Raw genomic sequence first — 23,586 nt, 5'->3', positions numbered from 1 at the left:
TATTTAAAAGAACATCACATGGAACTGTCAAAAAAATCAACCTTTGTGACTGCAACACTTCCTGGCGCCTGGTGGTGGCGCTATACCCGAGACTCACAATAGGCACATCGATGCGATCAGAATCTTCAGACGAACAAACACCCCGCATGGCATCACAATAAGATATTTTTTACCTTAGATATTAGACACTTCCTGTTTCTCTGATTTCGCCATGAATTTGTCGCCTCGCCATGACAGAACCGTTCGAGATATTAAAAATCCCTTCGCAAATTAGCAAGAACAATGTCTCGGCATCATGTTCACCACGTTTGGTGTCAATCCCATGAATCCCCTAGAAGGAGTATTCAAAAGTTCACCGTATGCATTTTTGAAACCATCCAAAATGGCCGACTTCCTGTTGGGCGGAGCTAATAGGTTTGATTGTGAAAATTGTTCGTGTCGATGGGATCTATATACGTACCAACTCTCGTACATGTGCGTACATGTTTGCCCGATTTGTGCACCAATCATTTTTTTGCATTATAGGGGGCGCTACAGAGCCCTACTGCCACGGCCATGTTCCAGCGTTTGCCCGGTCCTAATGGCCGATGACTTTTAGGTCTGTGCCAAATTCCCGGTGTTTTCGAGCATGTTAAGGCACCCAAAGTGCATGCCAAGTGCTTAAATATGCCTGAAAATGAAAGTAAAATTTGACATGTTGCCAATGGAGCAGCATTCGAGATATCAAAAATCCCTTCGCAATTTATCATCTACCATGTCTCAGCATCATGTTGACCACTTTTGGTGTCAATCGCATGAAAATCCTAGGAGGAGTATTTAAAAGTTCACCGCAAGCAACTGTCAAAAAATCCACCTTTTGTGACTGTCACACTTCCTGGCGCCTGGTGGTGGCGCTATACCCGAGACTCACAATAGGCACATCGATGCAATCGGAATCCTTGGCCGAACATACACACTGCGTTTCATCCCAATAAGACATTTTTTGCTTTAGATATTAGACACTTCCTGTTTCTCTGAGTTCGCCATAAATTTGTCGCCTCGCCATGGCAACACCGTTCGAGATATCAAAAATCCCTTCACAATTTAGCAAGTCCAATGTCTCAGCATCATCTTCACCACGTTTGGTGTCAATCGTATGAATTCCCTAGGAGAAGTATTTAAAAGTTCATGACTGACACACTTCCTGGCGCCTGGTGGTGGCGCTATACCCGGGAGTCACAATAGGCACATCGATGCGATCGGAATCATCAGACAAACAAACACCCCGCATGGCATCACAATAAGACATTTTTTGGCTTACATATTAGACACTTCCTGTTTCTCTAAATTCGCCATGACTTTGTCACCTCGCCATGGCAGAACCGTTCAAGATATCAAAAATCCCTTCGCAATTTAGCAAGTACAATGTCTTGACATCATGATCACCACGTTTGGTGTCAATCCCATGAATCCCCTAGAAGGAGTATTTAAAAGTTCACCGCATGCATTTTTTAAACAATCCAAAATGGCAGACTTCCTGTTGGGCGGAGCTAAAATGTTAGAGGGCGAAAGTTGTTCGGGTCGATGAGATCTATATGCGTACCAACTCTCGTACATGTGCGTACATGTTTGCCTGATCTGTGCACCAATGTTTTTTTTTGCATTACAGGGGGCGCTACAGAGCCCCTGTGCCACGCCCGTGTTCCAGCCTTTGCCCGTTCGCAATGACGGACGACTTTGACGTCTGTGCCAAATTTCAAGAGTTTTCGAGTATGTTTAGGCACCCAAAATGCCCAAAAGTGTTAAAAAAAATAAAAATAATAATAAAAAAAAAAAATAATAAATATAGCTGCAAGCAGCGATGGCGGGCCCTCGCACGTTTTTTTTACCGCTACACAGTGCCTCCGAGAAAACGACGCAAAGTGGGCATGTGCATCAAGTGGGTAAATATCAGTGGACTATTTCATGTTGCTACTGACCAATTTGGGTACTGTAGGTAAAAGAAACCCCACATTTAGATAAACGGGGGTGCTAGTGAGCCACTAAATAGACACGCCTTTATCTGACCTTTTTGTCAACACTTAACAGCCGACAACTCTGATGTGTGTGCCAAATTTAAAGTTAATCTAAGCACGCCAAGAGCCTTAAATATGCCTGAAATTAAAGTAAAGTTTGAAGCGTTGCCATGGCAACAGCGTTCGAGATGTCAAAAATTCCTTCGCAATTTAGCATCTACAATGTCTCAGCATCATGTTGACCACTTCTGGAGTCAATCGCATGAATATTCTAGAAGGAGTATTTAAAAGTTAACTGCATGCAACTGAAGGGCTTAAATATGCCTTTAAAATGAAAGTAAAGTTTGATGCGTTGCCATGGGAACAACGTTCGAGATATCAAAAATCCCTTCGCAATTTATCATTTACAATGTCTTGGCATCATGTTGACCACTTTTGGTGTCAATCGCATAAACATTCTAGGAGGATTATTTAAAAGAACATCACATGGAACTGTCAAAAAAATCAACCTTTGTGACTGCAACACTTCCTGGCGCCTGGTGGTGGCGCTATACCCGAGACTTACAATAGGCACATCGATGCGATCGGAATGTTCAGACGAACAAACACCCCGCGTGTCATCACAATAAGACATTTTTTGCCTTAGATATCAGACAGTTCCTGTTTCTCTGATTTCACCACAACTTTGTCGCCTTGCCATGTCAGAACCGTTCGAGATATCAAAAATCCCTTCGCAATTTAGCAAGTACAATGTCTCGACATCATTATCACCACGTTTGGTGTCAATCCCATGAATCCTCTAGGAGGAGTATTTAAAAGTTCACCACATGCATTTTTGAAACAATCCAAAATAGCCGACTTCCTGTTGGGCGGAGCTTAAATGTTAGAGTGCGAAAGTTGTTCCGGTCGATGAGATCTATATGCGTACCAACTCTCGTACATGTGCGTACATTTTTGCCCGATCTGTGCCCCAATGTTTGTTTTTGCATTACAGGGGGCGCTACAGAGCTCCCTTGCCACGCCCGTGGTCCAGCCTTTGCCCAAACCTGATGGCCAACGACTCTGACGTCTGTGCAAAATTTCAAGAGTTTTCGAGTATGTTAAGGCCCCCAAATTGCCCCGAAACGTAAAAAAAAAATAAAAAAAAAAAAATAATAAAAATAATAATCCGAGCAAAAACAATAGGGCTTCGCACCTACGGTGCAGGCCATTCTGGCCTGCTCCTCGGTGCTCGGGCCCTAATAAATATAGCTGCAAGCAGCGATGGCGGGCCCTCGCACATTTGTTTACCGCTACACAGTGCCTCCGAGAAAACGATGCACGGTGGGCAAGTGCATCAAGTGGGTAAATATCATGCTGCTACTGACCCATTTAGGTACTGTAGGTAAAAGAAACCCCACATTTTAGACAAACGGGGGCGCTAGTGAGCCACTAAATAGACACGCCTTTATCTGACGTTTTTGTCAACACTTAACAGCCGACAAATCTGATGTGTGTGCCAAATTTAAAGTTAATCTAAGCACGCCAAGAGCCTTAAATATGCCTGACATAAAAGTAAAGTTTGACACGTTGCCATGGGAACAGCGTTAGAGATGTCAAAAATTCCTTCGCAATTTAGCGTCTACAATGTCTCAGCATCATGTTGACAACTTCTGGTGTGAATTGCATTATTTCCCTAGAAGGAGTATTAAAAAGAACATTGCATGCGACTGTCAGGCTTAAATAAGCCTTTAAAATGAAAGTAAAAAGTTTGACGCGTTGCCATGGGAACAGCGTTTGAGATATCAAAAATCCCTTCACTTTTTTATCATCTCCAATGTCTCGGCATCATGTTGACCACGTTTGGTGTCAATCGCATGAATATCCTAGAAGGAGTATTGAAAAGTTCACTGCATGGGCTTAAATATGCCTTTAAAATGAAAGTAAAGTTTGACGCGTTGTCATGGGAACAACGTTTGAGATATCAAAAATCCCTTCGCAATTTATCATCTACTATGTCTTGGCATCATGTTGACCACTTTTGGTGTCAATCGCATAAACATTCTAGGACAAGTATTTAAAAGAACATCACATGGAACTGTCAAAAAAATCAACCTTTGTGACTGCAACACTTCCTGGCGCCTGGTGGTGGCGCTATACCCGAGACTTACAATAGGCACATCGATGCGATCGGAATCTTCAGACGAACAAACACCCCGCGTGTCATCACTATAAGACATTTTTTGCCTTAGATATTAGACACTTCCTGTTTCTCTGATTTCACCATGACTTTGCCGCTTCGCCATGGCAACACCGTTCGAGATATCAAAAATCCCTTCGCAATTTAGCAAGTCCAATGTCTTGACATCATGATCACCACATTTGGTGTCATTTGCATGAATCCACTAGGAGGAGTATTCAAAAGTTCACGGCATGCATTTTTTAAACAATCCAAAATGGCGGACTTCCTGTTGGGCGGAGCTAAAATGTTAGAGGGCGAAAGTTGTTCGGGTCGATGAGATCTATATGTGTACCAACTTTCGTAAATGTGCGTACATGTTTGCCTGATCTGTGCACTCCTGTTTGTTTTTGCATTACAGGGGGCGCTACAGAGCCCCCGTGCCACGCCCGTGTTCCAGCCTTTGGCTTTCGGCGATCACGGACGACTCTGATGTCTGTGCCAAATTTCAAGAGTTTTCGAGTATGTTAAGGCCCCCAAAATGTCCAAAAGTGTTGAAAAAAATAAAAAAAAAAAAAAAATAAATAAAAAGAATAATCCGAGCAAAAACAATAGGGCTTCGCACCTTTCGGTGCAGGCCATTCTGGCCTGCTCCTCGGTGCTCGGGCCCTAAATATAGCTGCAAGCAGCAATGGCGGGCCCTCGCACGTTTATTTACCGCTACACGGTGCGTCCGAGAAAACGATGCACGGTGGGCAAGTGCATCAAGTGGGTAAATATCAGTGGACTATTTTATGTTGTTACTGACCCCTTTGGGGACTGTATGAAAAATTAACACCACATTTTAAATGATCAGAGCTACTAGTAAGTTGCTAAAGAGACACACCCTTGTCTGACCTTATTGTCCACAGTTAACAGCCGACAACTGCGATATGTGTGCCAAATTTAAAGTTCAACTAAGCACGCCAAGAGCCTTAAACGTGCCTGAAATTGGAGTAAAGTTTGACGCGTTGCCATGGAAACAGCGTTCGAGATGTCAAAAATTCCTTCGCAATTTATCATCTACAATGTCTCGGCATCATGTTGACCACTTCTGGTGTCAATCGCATGAATCCCATACGAGGAGTATTTAAAGGTTCACAGCATGTAACTGTCAGCCTTAAATATGTGTAAAAATGAAAGTAAAGTTTGATGCATTGCCATGGGAACAGCGTTCGAGATATCAAAAATCCCTTCTCAATTTATCATCTACAATGTCTCTGCATTATGTTGACCACTTTTCGTGTCAATCGCATGAAAATCCTAGAAGGAGTATTTAAAAGTTAACTGTATGCAACTGAAAGGCTTAAATATGCCTTTAAAATGAAAGTAAAGTTTGACGCGTTGCCATGGGAACAGCGTTCGAGATGTCAAAAATTCCTTCACAATTTATCATCTACAATGTCTCGGCATCATGTTGACCACTTTTGGTGTCAATCGCATGAAAATCCTAGAAGGAGTATTTAAAAGAACATCGGATGGAACTGTCAAAAAAATCTACCTTTGTGACTGACACACTTCCTGGCGCCTGGTGGTGGCGCTATAACCGGGAGTCACAATAGGCACATCGATGCGATCGGAATCTTCAGACGAACAAACACCCCGCATGTCATTACAATAAGACATTTTTTGCCTTAGATATTAGACAATTCCTGTTTCTCTGATTTCGCCATAAGTTTGTCGCCTCGCCATGACAGAACCGTTCGAGATATCAAAAATCCCTTCGCAATTTAGCAAGTCCAATGTCTTGACATCATGATCACCACGTTTGGAGTCAATCCCATGTATCCCCTCGGAGGAGTATTCAAAAGTTCACCGCATGCATTTTTTAAACAATCCAAAATGGCCGACTTCCTGTTGGGCGGAGCTTAAATGTTAGAGGGCGAAAGTTGTTCGGGTCGATGAGATCTATATGTGTACCAACTTTCATACATGTGCGTACATTTTTGCCCGATCTGTGCACTACTGTTTGTTTTTGCATTACAGGGGGCGCTACAGAGCCCCCCTGCCACGCCCGTGTTCCAGCCTTTGGCTTTCGGCGATGACGGACGACCCTGACGTGTGTGCCAAATTTCAAGAGTTTTCGAGTATGTTAAGGCCCCCAAAATGTTCAAAAGTGTTAAAAAAAAAAAATAATAAATAAAAATAATAATAAATATAGCTGCAAGCAGCGATGGCGGGCCCTCGCACGTTTTTTTACCGCTACACGGTGCCTCCGAGAAAACGATGCACGGTGGGCATGTGCATCAAGTGGGTAAATATCAGTGGACTATTTCATGTTGCTACTGACCAATTTGGGTACTGTAGGTAAAAGAAACCCCACATTTTAGACAAATGGGGGCGCTAGTGAGACACTAAATAGACACGCCTTTATCTGACGTTTTTGTCAACACTTAACAGCCGACAACTCTGATGTGTGTGCCAAATTCAAATTTAATCTAAGCACGCCAAGAGCCTTAAATATGCCTGAAATAAAAGTAAAGTTTGACGTGTTGCCATGGAAACAGGGTTCGAGATGTCAAAAATTCCTTCGCAATTTAGCATCTACAATGTCTCAGCATCATGTTGACCACTTTTGGTGTCAATCGCATGAATATCCTAGAAGGAGTCTTTAAAAGTTCACTGCACGCAACTGTAAGGCCCAAACATGCCTTCAAAATGAAAGCAAAGCCCGACACGCTGCCATGGGAACAGCGCTCGAGATACCAAAAATCCCCTCGCAATTTATCATCTACTATGCCTCGTCATCATGTTGACCACTTTTGGTGTCAATTGCATGATTTTTCTAGAAGGAGTATTTAAAAGAACATTGCATGGAACTGTCAAAAAAATCCAGCTTTGTAACTGACACACTTCCTGCCGCCTGGTGGGGGCGCTATACCCGGGAGTCACAATAGGCGCATCGATGCGATCGGAATCTTCAGACGAACAAACACCCCGCATGGCATCACAATAAGATATTTTTTGCCATAGATATTGAGTAGCGTCTCGCTGCAACCTGCGGTGGACATCCAACCCCGCCCACATCCAGGCGTGACGTCAGTTACCACGTCCATTCACATCTCACTTCAACACAGTAGATGGCGATAATGTACCTTATGTTGGTGCTTCCCGAAGAAGAGAGAAAGCACGAAGTTGAAGTACTAAAGTTGTTTACCACGTCGGTAAGTAAAAGTATTTGTTTCGAAAGCCTAATGTAATTCCAAAATGTATTTATATTAATACATATATTTATGCTTGATAAAATCATACGATATATCCACAAGGATTGTACTGTGGTGCACGTAACCTCTTTTGCTGCTGTTAACTTTACGTATCAGATATCTGTCAAGCCAAAGTAAAATAAAACTTAATGGTAGCTTGTTTTGAGAAATTGTTAAAATGTAAAACATTGATAACTTAAAAACTGTGAGTCATGTGTGTAGTTTATGCACATACAGCTTGATATGCCTAGTTGAACTTCACACATGCACGTTATTAACGTTTAACAGTGTTGATAAATTTGTTGATACATTCTTACAGGTTACTTTATCTAAAACAAAGAACTGAACTGTGCAGGACCGCATCCCATTTTTACTGTTTGAACTGCAGCCAGACTGTAGTACGCAAGGAAATGCCAAATGCTTTATGACAGAAGAACTTACGGCATCTTCAGCTCCCTCTGTAGCTGCATGCTCCACAAATAAACCTTTATTTATTTTTTATTACAGGATTACAGAAAGAACATAAAGTGGAAGTTCATAAGGAACATTGGTCCAGCATGGTCCTGGGTAGAGAGTCACCGCAAGATATTCCTTGGAGAGGTGATGGAGCCTGCCTTTCTCCAGATGGATTTGTTTTCGAATATCTGGAGGATCTGAACACGTTTATTTCAAACTGTTATGAGGAACAAGGCCTGTAAGGGCCATGAAATATTCTTGTTCAATAATAAATACAAAAATGCCCAGTGAAGCAAGAAGTGTCTTTTAATTTATCTTTAAGTATCTGGGTGACCTGGACATATTCATGTCAAGTTGTTAAAGAACAAAACCTCTGAGAGTCAAAGCCATGTTACTAAACTTCTACTGAAGTGCAATATGACATTCTAGCACATGCCACTTTTGGTCTCATTACACAATGTTTCCATTATTAACATTTGGCGTCTATGCTCCACTGTCAATTCTAACACAACCACTTTGTGTTCATTGCACAATGAAACATACAATGTTTACATCTATGAACATTTATGCTCTGTGCTGTATTGTGTTGTGTTTTATACTATATTGGCTACTTCGTTGTGATTATACTGTATATTGTAATATTGTTGTGAATATTGTAAATTGTACAGTCATGCTTAGTGCTTCTAGTCTAGTGTATGAAACTTCTGTATAGTTTTAAACATAAAAAAAACTGATATATATTTGTATTTATCATGAAGGCATCTGAAGCTTGCTCCACCAGAATGTCATTGCAAATGTACAGTGAAAATAAAGATCTTATATAATCTATCAAAAGTAATTTCTCTATTTAGTCTATATGTATGTATATTGTGTATGCTATTGCATATTGATCCTATAATTGACATATTTAGACTTTATGATGAAGTGGAACAAATGTTTTGAAAATTAAATGAAAATAAACTCATGAAAATATGTTAAGCATTACATTTACAATACTAAAAAGTAATGTCCACTTAAATGTAAACTTGTTTTGGCTATGTTACAATCGATCATATTAAATGGGAATTTATATCATTAAATGCTGTAAAGGAATAAGGTAAAGCAAGCATATGTTATTGTTTAACCAATGAAATTAGCTCCGTTTATAATGTTTTTATGAAATTGGGGGAGGGTGGCCTAGATTTAATTTATGTCATATTAGTTTGGATATCGTTTACAAATATAAGAATACGTGTATTGTTAAAACGAAATATAACCTTTTATTTAGATTCTAAGATTGCAATAAACTGCTTTAACATCGATAGGATCAGCGGGTTTCCGTGGGGAACCACGCTTTGCCATATATGGGAGTCACGCGGTGACGTATTGGACATGGGCGTGGCATCTGGCGTGACACTTGGATGTGGGCGGGGTTGGATGTCCACCGCAGGCTGCAGCGAGTCATACTTGTAGATATTAGACACTTCCTGTTTCTCTGATTTCGCCATGACTTTGCCGCTTCGCCATGGCAACACCGTTCGAGATATCAAAAATCCCTTCGCAATTTAGCAAGTACAATGTCTTGACATCATGATCACCACTTTTGGTGTCATTTGCATGAATCCCCTAGGAGGAGTATTCAAAAGTTCACCGCATGCATTTTTTAAACAATCCAAAATGGCGGACTTCCTGTTGGGCGGAGCTAAAATGTTAGAGGGCGAAAGTTGTTCGGGTCGATGAGATCTATATGCGTACCAACTTTCGTACATGTGCGTACATGCTTGCCCAATCTGTGCACCAATGTTTGTTTTTGCATTACAGGGGGCGCTACAGAGCCCCAGTGCCACGCCCGTGTTTCAGCCTTTGCATGAGCCTAGTGGTACGGGACTCTGACATGTGTGCCAAGTTTCAAGAGTTTTCGAGTATGTTAAGGGACCCAAATTAGGTCAAGTGTTGAAAAAAATAAAAAAATAAATAAAAATAATAATCCTAAGGAAAACAATAGGGCTTCGCACCTTTCGGTGCAGGCCATTCTGGCCTGCTCCTCGGTGCTCGGGCCCTAATAAATTCGAGCAAAACCAATAGGGCTTCGCACCTTTCGGTGCAGGCCATTCTGGCCTGCTCCTCGGTGCTCGGGCCCTAAAAATATAGCTGCAAGCAGCGATGGCGGGCCCTCGCACGTTTTTTTACCGCTACACGGTGCGTCCGAGAAAACGATGCACGGTGGGCAAGGGCATCAAGTGGGTAAATATCAGTGGGCTATTTAATGTTGCTACTGAGCCATTTGGGGACTGTAGGTAAAAGAAACCCCATAGTTTAGACAAACGGGGGCGCTAGTGAGCCACTTAAGAGACACGCCTATGTCTGACCTGTTTGTGCACACTTAACAGCCGACAACTCTGATGTGTGTGCCGACTTTTAGGTTAATCTAAGCACGCCAAGAGCCCTAAATATGCCTGAAATAAAAGTCAAGTTTGGGGCGTTGCCATGGGAACAGCGTTCGAGATATCAAAAATCCCTTCGCAATTTAGCGTCTACAATGTCTCAGCATCATGTTGACAACTTCTGGTGTGAATCGCATTATTTCCCTAGAAGGAGTATTTAAAAGAACATTGCATGCAACTGTCAGGCTTAAATAAGCCTTTAAAATGAAAATAAAAAGTTTGACGCGTTGCCATGGGAACAGCGTTTGAGATATCAAAAATCCCTTCGCAATTTATCATCTACAATGTCTTAGCATCATGTTGACCACTTTTGGTGTCAATCGCATGAATATCCTAGAAGGAGTATTTAAAAGAACATCGGATGGAACAGTAAAAAAAATCCACCTTTGTGACTGACACACTTCCTGGCGCCTGGTGGTGGCGCTATACCCGAGACTCACAATAAGCACATCGATGCGATCGGAATCTTCAGGCGAACAAACACCCCGCTTGGCATCACAATAAGAACTTTTTTGCCTTAGATATTAGACACTTCCTGTTTCTCTGATTTTGCCACAACTTTGTTGACTCGCCACGGCGGCACTGTTCGAGATATCAAAAATCCCTTCGCAATTTAGCAAGTAAAATGTCTCGACATCATTATCACCACGTTTGGTGTCAATCCCATGAATCCTCTAGGAGGAGTATTTAAAAGTTCACCACATGCATTTTTGAAACAATCCAAAATAGCCGACTTCCTGTTGGGCGGAGCTTAAATGTTAGAGTGCGAAAGTTGTTCGGGTCGATGAGATCTATATGCGTACCAACTCTCGTACATGTGCGTACATTTTTGCCCGATCTGTGCCCCAATGTTTGTTTTTGCATTACAGGGGGCGCTACAGAGCTCCCTTGCCACGCCCGTGGTCCAGCCTTTGCCCAAACCTGATGGCCAACGACTCTGACGTCTGTGCAAAATTTCAAGAGTTTTTGAGTATGTTAAGGCCCCCAAATTGCCCCGAAACGTAAAAAAAAAATAAAAAAAAAAATAATAAATATAGCTGCAAGCAGCGATGGCGGGCCCTCGCACGTTTTTTTACCGCTACACGGTGCCTCCGAGAAAATGATGCACGGTGGGCATGTGCATCAAGTGGGTAAATATCAGCGGAATATTTCATGTTGCTACTGATCCATTTTGGTACTGTAGGTAAAAGAAACCCCACATTTTAGACAAATGGAGGCGCTAGTGAGACACTAAATAGACACGCCTTTATCTGACGTTTTTGTCAACACTTAACAGCCGACAACTCTGATGTGTTTGCCAAATTTAAATTTAATCTAAGCATGCCAAGAGCCTTAAATATGCCTGAAATTAAAGTAAAGTTTGAAGCATTGCCATGGCAACAGCGTTCGAAATGTCAAAAATTCCTTCGCAATTTAGCATCTGCAAAGTCTCAGCATCATGATAACCACTTTTGGTGTCAATCGCATAAACATTCTAGGAGGAGTATTTAAAAGAAAATCACATGGAACTGTCAAAAAAATCAACCTTTGTGACTGCAACACTTCCTGGCGCCTAGTGGTGGCGCTATACCCGAGACTCACAATAGGCACATCGATGCAATCAGAATCTTCAGACGAACAAACACCCCGTGTGTCATCACAATAAGACATTTTTTTACCTTAGATATTAGACACTTCCTGTTTCTCTGATTTCGCCATGAATTTGTCGCCTCGCCATGGCAGAACCGTTCGAGATATCAAAAATCCCTTCGCAATTTAGCAAGTACAATGTCTCAGCATCATGATCAGCACGTTTGGTGTCAATCCCATGAATCCCCTAGAAGGAGTATTCAAAAGTTCACCGTATGCATTTTTGAAACCATCCAAAATGGCCGACTTCCTGTGAGGCGGAGCTAATAGGTTTGATTGTGAAAGTTGTTCGGGTCGATGAGATCTATATACGTACCAACTTTCGTACATGTGCGTACATGTTTGCCCGATTTGTGCACCAATATTTTTTTTGCATTACAGGGGGCGCTACAGAGCCCTACTGCCACACCCGTGTTCCAGCGTTTGCCCAGTCCTAATGGCCGACGACTTTGAGGTCTGTGCCAAATTTCTGGTGTTTTCGAGCATGTTAAGGCACCCAAAGTGCATGCCAAGTGCTTAAATATCCCTGAAAATGAAAGTAAAGTTTGACGTGTTGCCATGGGAGCAGCATTCGAGATATCAAAAATCCCTTCGCAATTTATCATCTACAATGCCTCAGCATCATGTTGACCACTTTTGGTGTCAATCGCATGAAAATCCTAGGAGGAGATTTTAAAAGAACATTGCATGGAACTGTCAAAAAATCCACCTTTTGTGACTGCCACACTTCCTGGTGCCTGTTGGTGGCGCTATACCCGAGACTCACAATAGGCACATCGATGCGATCGGAATCCTTGGCCGAACATACACACTGCGTTTCATCCCAATAAGACATTTTTTGCTTTAGATATTAGACACTTCCTGTTTCTCTGAATTCGCCATAAATTTGTCGCCTCGCCATGGCAACACCGTTCGAGATATCAAAAATCCCTTCACAATTTGGCAAGTCCAATGTCTCAGCATCATGTTCACCACGTTTGGTGTCAATTGTATGAATTCCCTAGGAGAAGTATTTAAAAGTTCATGACTGACACACTTCCTGGCGCCTGGTGGTGGCGCTATACCCGAGACTTACAATAGGCACATCAATGCGATCGGAATCTTCAGACGAACAAACGCCCCGCGTGTCATCACTATAAGACATTTTTTGCCTTAGATATTAGACACTTCCTGTTTCTCTGATTTCGCCATGACTTTGCCGCTTCGCCATGGCAAGACCGTTCGAGATATCAAAAATCCCTTCGCAATTTAGCAAGTCCAATGTCTTGACATCATGATCACCACGTTTGGTGTCATTTGCATGAATCCCCTAGGAGGAGTATTCAAAAGTTCACCGCATGCATTTTTTAAACAATCCAAAATGGCGGACTTCCTGTTGGGCGGAGCTAAAATGTTAGAGGGCGAAAGTTGTTCGGGTCGATGAGATCTATATGTGTACCAACTTTCGTAAATGTGCGTACATGTTTGCCTGATCTGTGCACTCCTGTTTGTTTTTGCATTACAGGGGGCGCTACAGAGCCCCTGTGTCACGCCCGTGTTCCAGCCTTTGGCTTTCGGCGATCACGGACGACTCTGATGTCTGTGCCAAATTTCAAGAGTTTTCGAGTATGTTAAGGCCCCCAAAATGTCCAAAAGTGTTGAAAAAAATAATAAAAAAAAAAAAAATAAAAATAAATATAGCTGCAAGCAGCGATGGCGGGCCCTCGCACGTTTTTTTACCGCTACACGGTGCCTCCGAGAAAACAATGCACAGTGAACACGTGCATCAAGTGGGTAAATATCAGTGGACTATTTCATGTTTCTACTGACCTATTTGGGTTCTGTAGGTAAAAGAAACCCCACATTTTAGACAAACGGGGGCACTAGTGAGCCACTAAATAGACACGCCTTTATCTGACCTTTTTGTCAACACTTAACAGCCAAAAACTCTCGTGTGTGCCAACTTTTAGGTTAATCTAAGCATGCCAAGAGCCCTAAATATGCCTGATATAAAAGTAAAGTTTGGGGCGTTGCCATGGGAACAGCGTTAGAGATATCAAAAATCCCTTCGCAATTTATCATCATCTATGTCTTGGCATCATGTTGACCACTTTTAGTGTCAATCGCATAAACATTCTAGGAGGAGTATTTAAAAGAACATCACATGGAACTGTCAAAAAAATCAACCTTTGTGACTGCAACACTTCCTGGCGCCTGGTGGTGGCGCTATACCCGAGACTCACAATAGGCACATCGATGCGATCAGAATCTTCAGACGAACAAACACCCTGCATGGCATCACAATAAGATATTTTTTACCTTAGATATTAGACACTTCCTGTTTCTCTGATTTCGCCATGAATTTGTCGCCTCGCCATGACAGAACCGTTCGAGATATTAAAAATCCCTTCACAATTTAGCAAGAACAATGTCTCGGCATCATGTTCACCACGTTTGGTGTCAATCCCATGAATCCCCTAGAAGGAGTATTCAAAAGTTCACCGTATGCATTTTTTAAACCATCCAAAATGGCCGACTTCCTGTTGGGCGGAGCTAATAGGTTTGATTGTGAAAGTTGTTTGTTTCGATGGGATCTATATACGTACCAACTCTCGTACATGTGCGTACATGTTTGCCAGATTTGTGCACCAAAAATTTTTTTGCATTATAGGGGGCGCTACAGAGCCCTACTGCCACGGCCATGTTCCAGCGTTTGCCCCGTCCTAATGGCCGACGACTTTGAGGTCTGTGCCAAATTCCCGGTGTTTTCGAGCATGTTAAGGCACTCAAAGTGCATGCCAAGTGCTTAAATATGCCTGAAAATGAAAGTAAAATTTGACGTGTTGCCAATGGAGCAGCATTCGAGATATCAAAAATCCCTTCGCAATTTATCATCTACAATGTCTCAGCATCATGTTGACCACTTTTGGTGTCAATCGCATGAAAATCCTAGGAGGAGTATTTAAAAGTTAACCGCATGCAACTGTCAAAAAATCCACCTTTTGTGACTGTCACACTTCCTGGCGCCTGGTGGTGGCGCTATACCCGAGACTCACAATAGGCACATCGATGCGATCGGAATCCTTGGCCGAACATACACACTGCGTTTCATCCCAATAAGACATTTTTTGCTTTAGATATTAGACACTTCCTGTTTCTCTGAATTCGCCATAAATTTGTCGCCTCGCCATGGCAACACCGTTCGAGATATCAAAAATCCCTTCGCAATTTAGCAAGTCCAATGTCTCAGCATCATCTTCACCACGTTTGGTGTCAATCGTATGAATTCCCTAGGAGAAGTATTTAAAAGTTCATGACTGACACACTTCCTGGCGCCTGGTGGTGGCGCTATACCCGGGAGTCACAATAGGCACATCGATGCGATCGGAATCATCAGACAAACAAACACCCCGCATGGCATCACAATAAGATATTTTTTGCCATAGATATTAGACACTTCCTGTTTCTCTAAATTCGCCATGATTTTGTCACCTCGCCATGGCAGAACCGTTCGAGATATCAAAAATCCCTTCGCAATTTAGCAAGTACAATGTCTCGACATCATGATCACCACGTTTGGTGTCAATCCCATGAATCCTCTAGAAGGAGTATTTAAAAGTTCACCGCATGCATTTTTTAAACAATCCAAAATGGCAGACTTCCTGTTGGGCGGAGCTAAAATGTTATAGGGCGAAAGTTGTTCGGGTCGATGAGATCTATATGCGTACCAACTCTCGTACATGTGCGTACATGTTTGCCCGATCTGTGCACCAATGTTTTTTTTTGCATTACAGGGGGCGCTACAGAGCCCCTGTGCCACGCCCGTGTTCCAGCCTTTGCCCGTTCGCAATGACGGACGACTTTGACGTCTGTGCCAAATTTCAAGAGTTTTCGAGTATGTTTAGGCACCCAAAATGCCCAAAAGTGTTAAAAAAAATAAAAATAATAATAAAAAAAAAAAAAAATAATAATAAATCCTAAGAAAAACAATAGGGCTTCGCACCTTTCGGTGCAGGCCATTCTGGCCTGCTCCTCGGTGCTCGGGCCCTAATAATCCGAGCAAAAACAATAGGGCTTCGCACCTTTCGGTGCAGGCCATTCTGGCCTGCTCCTCGGTGCTCGGGCCCTAATAATAATAAATATAGCTGCAAGCAGCGATGGCGGGCCCTCGCACGTTTGTTTACCGCTACACGGTGCCTCCGAGAAAACGATGCACGGTGGGCAAGTGCATCAAGTGGGTAAATATCATGCTGCTACTGACCCATTTAGGTACTGTAGGTAAAAGAAACCCCAAATTTTAGACAAACGGGGGCGCTAGTGAGCCACTAAATAGACACGCCTTTATCTGACGTTTTTGTCAACACTTAACAGCCGACAAATCTGATGTGTGTGCCAAATTTAAAGTTAATCTAAGCACACCAAGAGCCTTAAATATGCCTGACATAAAAGTAAAGTTTGACACGTTGCCATGGGAACAGCGTTAGAGATGTCAAAAATTCTTTCGCAATTTAGCGTCTACAATGTCTCAGCATCATGTTGACAACTTCTGGTGTGAATTGCATTATTTCCCTAGAAGGAGTATTAAAAAGAACATTGCATGCGACTGTCAGGCTTAAATAAGCCTTTAAAATGAAAGTAAAGTTTGACGCGTTGTCATGGGAACAACGTTTGAGATATCAAAAATCCCTTCGCAATTTATCATCTACTATGTCTTGGCATCATGTTGACCACTTTTGGTGTCAATCGCATAAACATTCTAGGACGAGTATTTAAAAGAACATCACATGGAACTGTCAAAAAAATCAACCTTTGTGACTGCAACACTTCCTGGCGCCTGGTGGTGGCGCTATACCCGGGAGTCACAATAGGCACATCGATGCGATCGGAATCTTCAGACGAACAAACACCCCGCGTGTCATCACTATAAGACATTTTTTGCCTTAGATATTAGACACTTCCTGTTTCTCTGATTTCGCCATGACTTTGCCACTTCGCCATGGCAACACCGTTCGAGATATCAAAAATCCCTTCGCAATTTAGCAAGTCCAATGTCTTGACATCATGATCACCACATTTGGTGTCATTTGCATGAATCCCCTAGGAGGAGTATTCAAAAGTTCACCGCATGCATTTTTTAAACAATCCAAAATGGCGGACTTCCTGTTGGGCGGAGCTAAAATGTTAGAGGGCGAAAGTTGTTCGGGTCGATGAGATCTATATGTGTACCAACTTTCGTAAATATGCGTACATGTTTGCCCGATCTGTGCACTCCTGTTTGTTTTTGCATTACAGGGGGCGCTACAGAGCCCCCGTGCCACGCCCGTGTTCCAGCCTTTGGCTTTCGGCGATCACGGACGACTCTGATGTCTGTGCCAAATTTCAAGAGTTTTCGAGTATGTTAAGGCCCCCAAAATGTCCAAAAGTGTTGAAAAAAAAAAAAAATAATAATAATAATAAAAAATATAGCTGCAAGCAGCGATGGCGGGCCCTCGCACGTTTATTTACCGCTACACGGTGCCTCCGAGAAAACGATGCACGGTGGGCATGTGCATCAAGTGGGTAAATATCAGTGGAATATTTCATGTTGCTACTGATCCATTTAGGTACTGTAGGTAAAAGAAACCCCACATTTTAGACAAATGGAGGTGCTAGTGAGACACTAAATAGACACGCCTTTATCTGACGTTTTTGTCAACACTTAACAGCCGACAACTCTGATGTGTTTGCCAAATTTAAATTTAATCTAAGCACGCCAAGAGCCTTAAATATGCCTGAAATAATAGTAAACTTTGATGCATTGCCATGGGAACAGCGTTCGAGATGTCAAAAATTCCTTCGCATTTTAGCATCTACAATGTCTCAGCATCATGTTGACCACTTCTGGTGTCAATAACATTATTTACCTAGAAGGAGTATTTAAAAGAACATCACATGCAACTGTAATGCTTAAATAAGCCTTTAAAATGAAAGTAAAATTTGTCGCGTTGCCATAGGAACAACATTCGAGATATCAAAAATCCCTTCGCAATTTATCATCTACAATGTCTCAGAATCATGTTGACCACTTTTGGTGTCAATCGCATGAATATCCTAGAAGGAGTATTTAAAAGTTCACTGCATGAAACTGTAAGGCTTAAATATGCCTTTAAAATGAAAGTAAAGTTTGACACGTTGCCATGGGAACAGCGTTCGAGATATCAAAAATCCCTTCGCAATTTATCATCTACAATGTCTCGTCATCATGTTGACCACTTTTGGTGTCAATTGCATGATTTTTCTAGAAGGAGTATTTAAAAGAACATAGCATGGAACTGTCAAAAAAATCCAGCTGTGTAACTGACACACTTCCTGCCGCCTGGTGGTGGCGCTATACCCGGGAGTCACAATAGGCGCATCGATGCGATCGGAATCTTCAGATGAACAAACACCCCGATTGTCATTACAATAAGACATTTTTTGCCATAGATATTAGACACTTCCTGTTTCTCTGATTTCGCCATGACTTTGCCGCTTCGCCATGGCAACACCGTTCGAGATATCAAAAATCCCTTCGCAATTTAGCAAGTCCAATGTCTTGACATCATGATCACCACTTTTGGTGTCATTTGCATGAATCCCCTAGGAGGAGTATTCAAAAGTTCACCGCATGCATTTTTTAAACAATCCAAAATGGTGGACTTCCTGTTGGGCGGAGCTAAAATGTTAGAGGGCGAAAGTTGTTCGGGTCGATGAGATCTATATGCGTACCAACTTTCGTACATGTGCGTACATGCTTGCCCAATCTGTGCACCAATGTTTGTTTTTGCATTACAGGGGGCGCTACAGAGCCCCTGTGCCACGCCCGTGTTTCAGCCTTTGCATGAGCCTAGTGGTACGGGACTCTGACATGTGTGCCAAATTTCAAGAGTTTTCGAGTATGTTAAGGGACCCAAATTAGGTCAAGTGTTGAAAAAAATAAAAAAAAAAAAATAAAAAATATAGCTGCAAGCAGCAATGGCGGGCCCTCGCACGTTATTTTACCGCCACACAGTGCCTCCGAGAAAACGATGCACGGTGGGCATGTGCATCAAGTGGGTTAATATCAGTGGACTATTTCATGTTGCTACTGATCCATCTAGGTACTGTAGGTAAAAGAAACCCCACATTTTAGACAAACGGGGGCGTTAGTGAGACACTAAATAGACACGCCTTTATCTGACTTTTTGTCAACACTTAACAACCGACAACTCTGATGTGTGTGCCAAATTTAAATTTAATCTAAGCACGCAAAGAGCCTTAAATATGCCTGAAATAAAAGTAAAGTTTGACGTGTTGCCATGGAAACAGCGTTCGAGGTGTCAAAAATTCCTTCGCAATTTAGCATCTACAATGTCTCAGCATCATGTTGACCACTTTTGGTGTCAATCGCATGAATCCCATACGAGGAGTATTCAAAAGTTCACAGCATGTAACTGTCAGTCTTAAATATGTGTAAAAATTAAAGTAAAGCTTGACACGTTGCCATGGGAACAGCGTTCGAGATATCAAAAATCCCTTCACAATTTAGCATCTACAATGTCTCAGCATCATGTTGACCACTTCTGGTGTCAATAACATTATTTACCTAGAAGGAGTATTTAAAAGAACATCGCATGCAACTGTAATGCTTAAATAAGCCTTTAAAATGAAAGTAAAATTTGTCGGGTGGCCATAGGAACAACATTCGAGATATCAAAAATCCCTTCGCAATTTATCATCTACAATGTCTCGGCATCATGTTGACCACTTTTGGTGTCAATCGCATGAATATCCTAGAAGGAGTATTTAAAAGAACATCAGATAGAACTGTCAAAAAAATCAAGATTTGTGACTGACACACTTCCTGGCGCCTGGTGGTGGCGCTATACCCGAGACTTACAATAGGCACATCGATGCGATCGGAATCTTCAGACGAACAAACACCCCGCGTGTCATCACTATAAGACATTTTTTGCCTTAGATATTAGACGTTTCCTGTTTCTCTGATTTCGCCACAACTTTGTCGCCTTGCCATGTCAGAACCGTTCAAGATATCAAAAATCCCTTCGCAATTTAGCAAGTACAATGTCTCGACATCATGATCACCACGTTTGGTGTCAATCCCATGTATTCCCTCGAAGGAGTATTCAAAAGTTCACTGCATGGATTTTTTAAACAATCCAAAATGGCCGACTTCCTGTTGGGCGGAGCTAATAGGTTAGAGTGCGAAAGTTGTTCGGGTCGATGAGATCTATATGTGTACCAACTTTCGTACATGTGCGTACATGTTTGCCCGATCTGCGCACTCCTGTGTGTTTTTGCATTACAGGGGGCGCTACAGAGCCCCCGTGCCACGCCCGTGTTCCAGCCTTTGGCTTTCGGCGATCACGGACGACTCTGATGTCTGTGCCAAATTTCAAGAGTTTTCGAGTATGTTAAGGCCCCCAAAATGCCCAAAAGTGTTGAAAAAAATAATAAAAAAAAAAAATAAAAAAAATAATAAAAATAATAATCCGAGCAAAAACAATAGGGCTTCGCACCTTTCGGTGCAGGCCATTCTGGCCTGCTCCTCGGTGCTCGGGCCCTAAAAATAATAATCCGAGCAAAAACAATAGGGCTTCGCACCTACGGTGCAGGCCATTCTGGCCTGCTCCTCGGTGCTCGGGCCCTAATAATAATAATTAAAACTGCAAGCAGTGATGGAAGGGCCCTCGCACTCATGTGCACCGCCACTCTATGGCCTTAGTAAAGCAATAAACCAGGGGGATTGAAATTTCCGTGGATAAATATAGGTGGATATTCAAAGGAACTTTGAAGTGCCACTACTCCTTTATGCAGCAGGTGGCGCTATGATTGTAATTGATTGTTGTAACATTGATGTGTTGAGGCCAGGACCCTTGTCAAACGTATGATGTCTGTGACAGGTCGGACATTGCATGTCTGAGTTACAACAGCTTTCTCATGGCGAAAAATCAAACTTTGACAGGCCACAACAGACACGCCCCTTTAACGAAATGTCAAGATCTTCACAATTTATCATTGTGAAGTCCCTAAGTTCAGACTGACCAAATATGATGATGATCTGAATACATTTCAATGAGCAGTAAATCACAGTGTAAAACATGGAATTTCCTGCTTCCAGCAGGTGGCGCTATAACTTTTACTGAATATTGCCATGTTGATGTGTTCAGGACAGGACAATTATCAAACTTGTGAAGCGTGGGTCAGATTGGACATTTTAAACCTGAGTTAGAACAACTTCCTGTTTCATTGAGAAACACAGAAATTTGGCAAGCCGCCACATACACACCCTCCATTGAAAGGTCAAGATCTCCGCAATTTAGCATTGCAAAGCCGTTTAGATGACACTCACCAAATATGATGATTATCTGATTAAATTTATAGGAGGAGTTTGTTAAAATAGGCCAGAAATGGCAAAATGTGCACTCAAATTACAGAGAAAATTCAAAATGGCTGACTTCCTGTGGGGTTTAGAGCTTTGCTCCAAGAGACTTTTTGTAGGTCTTAAGGTGATACATGATCCTACCGCATTTCGTATCTGTGCGATTAACGTAGCGGGGGGGCTGCTCGCTTGAATTTTTGTAGGTGGCGCTACAGAGCCATTTTAACACCCCAAGTTCTGAAGCCTATATCACATGAAAATATTCGCCACTTTTGACACGTGTGCAATGTTTTATGACTTTTTGAGCTCGTTTAGGCTGTCAAAAATGGGATTCATTTAGCGATACTTTGCGAGGCCGCAACGGACACGCCCTTTAACGAAAAGTCAAGGTCGTTGCTATTAATCATCACACAAGGTCTTGAGATTAGACTGATGAAATATGATGTTGATATGGTTAAATCTCTAAGAGCAGTAAGTCACAGCATAAAAGGTGGTATTTCCTGCTGCCTCTAGGTGGCGCTATGACTGATACTGAATTATGCCATGTTGATGTGTTCAGGCCGGGACCCTTATGAAACGTGTGAAGTTGGGGGCAGATCGGACTATGTATGTCTGAATTACAACAGCTTCCTGTTTCATGGTGAAACATCACACTTTGCCAGGCCGCCACGGACACGCCCTCCAACGAAAAGTCAAGATCTTTGCAATTTATCACCGCAACAGGCTTAACATCAGTCAGACCAAATATGATGATGATTTGATTAAATCTCTAAGAGCAGTAAATCACAGCGTAAAACATGGTATTTCCTCCTACCTCTAGGTGGCGCTATGAGTGAAGTTGAATATTGGCATTGAAATGTGTTAAGGCCAAGACCCTTATCAAACGTGTGAAGCGTGGGGCAGATTGGACATTGTATGCCTGAGTTAGAGCCACTTCCTGTTTCATGGCGAAAATGCAGAAATTTGTCAGGCCGCCACGGACACACCCTCCAACGAAAAGTCAAGATCTCCGCAATTTAACATCGCAAAGGCCTTTAGATGAGATTGACCAAATATGACGATGATCTGATAAAATCTGTAGGAGGAGTTCGTTAAAGTATGAAGCCTGGAAATGACCAAATTTGCACAAAAATCAAGGCAAAAATTCAAAATGGCGGACTTCCTGTTGGGTTTAGAGCTTTGCTCCAAGAGACTTTTTTGTAGGTATTGGGGTGATAGATGATCCTACCAAATTTCGTATCTGTACGTTTTTCGTAGCGGGGGGGCTGTTCTCTTGAAATTTTGCAGGTGGCGCTATCGAGCCATTTCTACACGCCCACTTCTGGCGCCTATACCACATGTAAATTTTCGCCACTTTTGACATGTGTGCAAAATTTCATGACTTTTCGAGCTTGTTTAGCCTGTCCAAAATGCGATTCATTTAGCGATACTTTGCGAGGCTGCCACGGACACGCCCTTTAATGAAAAGTCAAGGCCGTTGCTCTTTATCATCACACAAGGTCTTGAGATTACACTGGTGAAATATGATGTTGATATGGTTAAATATCTAAGAGCAGTAAGACACAGCGTAAAACATGGTATTTCCTGCTGCCTCTAGGTGGCGCTATGAGTGTTACTGAATTATGCCATGTTGATGTGTTCAGGCCTGGACCCTTATCAAACGTGTGAAGTCAGGGGCAGATCGGACAACGTATGCCTGAATTACATCAGCTTCCTGTTTCATGGCGAAACATCAAACTTTCCCAGGCCGCCAAGGACACGCCCTCCAACGAAAAGTCAAAAGCTCTGCAATTTAGCATCGCAAAGGCCTTTAGATGATACTGACCAAATATGATGATGATCAGAGTAAATCTCTAGGAGGAGTTCGTTAAAGTACGACGCTTGGAAATGTCAAATTCAAAAAGGCCGACTTCCTGTGGGGTTTAGAGGTTCGCTCCAAGAGACTTTTTTGTAGGTCTTTGAGTGAATGATGATCCTACCAAATTTCGTATCTGTACGTTTTTCGTAGTGGGGGGGCTGTTCTCTTGAAATTTTGCAGGTGGCGCTATCGAGCCATTTTTACACGCCCACTTCTGACGCCTATACTACATGTAAATTTTCGCCACTTCTGACGCGTGTGCAAATTTTCATGAGTTTTCGGGTATGTTTAGGCCCTCAAAAATGCGATCCATTTCGGAGAAGAAGAAGAAGAAGAAGAAGAAGAAGAAGAAAAATAATAATAAACGGAGCAAAAACAATAGGGCTTTGCACCCACGGTGCAGGCCATTCTGGCCTGCTCCTCGGTGCTCGGGCCCTAATAAAAATA

The 23,586-nt window shown here is 42.3% G+C and overlaps 1 protein-coding gene and 1 long non-coding RNA gene across 3 annotated transcripts in view; both read left to right on the top strand.

The window, feature by feature from the left end:
- The window catches only part of tmem26a (transmembrane protein 26a), a 36,833-nt gene that overhangs the window by 1,926 nt on the left and 11,321 nt on the right, over nucleotides 1-23,586 (top strand). The window lies entirely within an intron of this gene.
- On the top strand, nucleotides 7,170-8,684 carry LOC129448818 (uncharacterized). The gene is made up of 2 exons (XR_012370428.1): nucleotides 7,170-7,355; nucleotides 7,902-8,684. It is a non-coding gene; the product is annotated as an uncharacterized lncRNA (long non-coding RNA).

Source organism: Misgurnus anguillicaudatus, chromosome 7, assembly GCF_027580225.2.
Source record: "Misgurnus anguillicaudatus chromosome 7, ASM2758022v2, whole genome shotgun sequence".
NCBI lineage: Eukaryota > Metazoa > Chordata > Actinopteri > Cypriniformes > Cobitidae > Misgurnus > Misgurnus anguillicaudatus.
The sequence above is the reverse complement of the archived record's forward strand: the minus strand, read 5'-3'. Positions and strand labels throughout refer to the sequence as shown.